The sequence below is a fragment of the Aotus nancymaae genome, unplaced genomic scaffold (assembly GCF_030222135.1).
Source record: "Aotus nancymaae isolate 86718 unplaced genomic scaffold, 86718_ANA_hifiasm-v0.15.2.pri h1tg000011l, whole genome shotgun sequence".
Classification (NCBI taxonomy): Eukaryota; Metazoa; Chordata; class Mammalia; order Primates; family Aotidae; genus Aotus; species Aotus nancymaae.
Genome location: NW_026988422.1, coordinates 11,976,461 through 11,979,398, shown reverse-complemented (window position 1 = coordinate 11,979,398; position 2,938 = coordinate 11,976,461).

Below are 2,938 nucleotides of genomic sequence, written 5' to 3'. Positions count from 1 at the left end.
CATCTGTCCAACAGGAGCTATTGTCATGGAGGAAACACAGCCACTGCTGAAGACACCACAGGAAATAGAGGAGGAGGAGAAGTACCTTAGCTTACTTCCTCATTCTATCCTCCAATCCCCTGCCACTGCCTTTGTATTGGCCAAATCTGTCCAGAGGCCCAGATGCAGAATATCCTAGGAAATATCATTTCTTGTGGAACAAAAACAGCAGGGGGAAGGGGGGAATGCAGTAAGCGGGAGACTGATAGGAAGCCCTTTGTCAAGCGAGGCTATATAACTGAGACAGGAAGACTTCTAGATTTACTTGTCCACTCTAAACACTGAATTCTAATACATTTATCCCAGTCTGGGATACAGAACACATAAAAAAGCTTTAAAATGAAGAATGGGCTCTGACTTAAAGGGTCATGGTAGCCGGTGTTTGTGATCCAAGAGAAGCTCTGAGTTTGGGGAAAGAAATACAAGATAGAATATAATTTATTGATTGGCTTCTAAGCCCTTCACAACAGAGTAGTAGTAAGAAAGAGGCACAAATATTTGCTTATTTGTAGTTTTCTACTACTACAGTTATTCAACAAATATTTATTGAGCTAGCATTGTGTGCCAGGCATTGTTCTAGGATGTGAGGACATTGCATGAACATGACTTTTGGACAATGTTTTGACAGTTAAATATTATTTTCTTGTGGGCAAAAGGGAAAGAAGTAAATACTTCGCAACAAGCTACAGATGTCAGGTACTGATAATACTCCAAAAAAAAAAAAAAGAGAGAGAAAAAGAAGAGCAGGGTAAGATGATAGAGCAAAAGAGTTGAAAGCTAACATTATGCAGAGTACCATTAGGAGTTCTGTGTGAAGAGATGACATCTAAGCAGAAATATGACAAGATAGAAAAGCAATAATATGGATATTGAGGAAATATTTTTTACTACTCTTATGTTAAAATTGTGTGATCTTATCATTCTGTTTTATTCACCTAAAATATCCTCTTCCTTCTCAAACTTTAGCATTTAAGGGCTCAGGTCATAAGTACCTTGGTTCTAGACAGTCTTGAGTAAATTCCTCTTTTTGAATGTACTTTCCTTCATGAGCCTAAAGATATCTTTCTGAATTTTCACTGTGCAATTAATTTTTTCTTTTTTCTAGGGAACAATTATATTAACAAATGTGGCAATAAAGTATATTGCATGAGGCTTTGTATACCCTTTCTCAGAAACAAAATATTGTAATAAGTAATCTTAGCAAAATTTTTGTGAGAAGATTCTTTATACAGAAACTTTTCTTAGATTTGTTAATACTTATCCTGAAGATTAGACAAAGTCTAACCCACTAGATCCTCAAATGAGGTTGCAAATTTAGCACTGGATGTAATCACTTCCCATCATTCCTCAGCAAGCGTAGGTAGTATCTTTGAACCCATGCTGAAGTGACAGGCAAACCCTTATCTCTTTTCTCAAGTATAAGAGAAAGAGTATTTTGAGCTCCTTGGACTTTGTAAAAGCACTTTTAGTCTGGGCACGGTGCTCATGTCTGTAATCCCAGCACTTTGGGAGACTGAGGCGGGTGGATCACAAGGTGAAGAGATCAAGACCACCCTGGCCAACATGGTGAAACGCCGTCTCTACTAAAAATACAAAAATTAGCTAAGTGTGGTGGAGTGTGCCGGTAGTCCCAGCTACTTGGGAGGCTGACGCAGGAGAATCACTTGAACCCAGGAGTGGAGGTTTTTGCAGTGAGCTGTGATTGCACCACTGTACTCCAGCTTGGTGACAGAGCGAGACTCTGACTCAAAAAAAAAATAATAATAACACTTTTATTGAGGTATAATTAACACAAAATGAACTGCATATACTTAAGATGTACAATTTGATAATATGTGACATATATATGTATATATACATATGCATGGACTCCCACCACCACAATCAAGATAGTGAACATATTTATCACCTAAAAAGATGTCCTTATGCCCCTTTTTAATCAGTACCATCTATTTTTCCTATCCCCTATCTTCAGGCAGCAGTGGATCTCCCATCTATCACACAAGATTAGTCTGCACTTTTTAGAATTTTATAAAAACTGCTTCTCTGTCTCAGCAAAATTATTGTTGAGATTTTTCTATGTTATTACATGTATAAATAGCCCATTCTTTTTATTGCTGATTGGCTCCTTGTACCAATTTACAAGTTAGTTTATTTATTCACCAAAGATGGATATTTGAGTTGTCTCTAGTTTCTGTAAATAACAAATACATTTTTGTAAATTACAACTACGATAACAAATATGCAAATGTTATAACATCAGTGTAAAAGTCTTTGTGTGGGCAGACATGCTTTCATTTCTCTTGGATAAATACCTAGGAATGAAATGGCTGAACATATGCTAATGGTATATCTGACTTTTTACGATACTGTCAAACTGTTTTCCAAAGTGGTTGAACTACTTTACATTCCTGCCAGCAATGTATGATACTTCCAGTTCTTCCACAAACTTGATAACACTTGGAATGGTCAGACTTTTAATTTTAGCCATTCTACCAAGTGTATGGTAGTATCTCATTATTTTTTAAATTTACATTTACTTAAGGACAACTGATGAATATTTTTTGTGTGTGCATATTTGGCATTCGTATGTCTTCTTTGGTGAAGTGCCTCTTCAAACTGTTGGTTTGTTTTTCACTGAGTTTATTATGATTATTATTGAGTTTGGAGCTTTCTTTATTATTCTGGAAACAAGTCCTTTACCAAATATATGATTTGTAATATTTTCTCCAAATTTGTGAGTTATGTTTCCATTCTGTTAATAATGGCTTTCAGAAAATAGAAGTTTAACATTCTGATAGTTCCAAATTATTTATAGTTCTATGGATGATCCATTTGGTGTTATTTCTAAGAAATCCAAGCCTAGTACAAGCTTATAAAGATTTTCTTCTATGTTTTC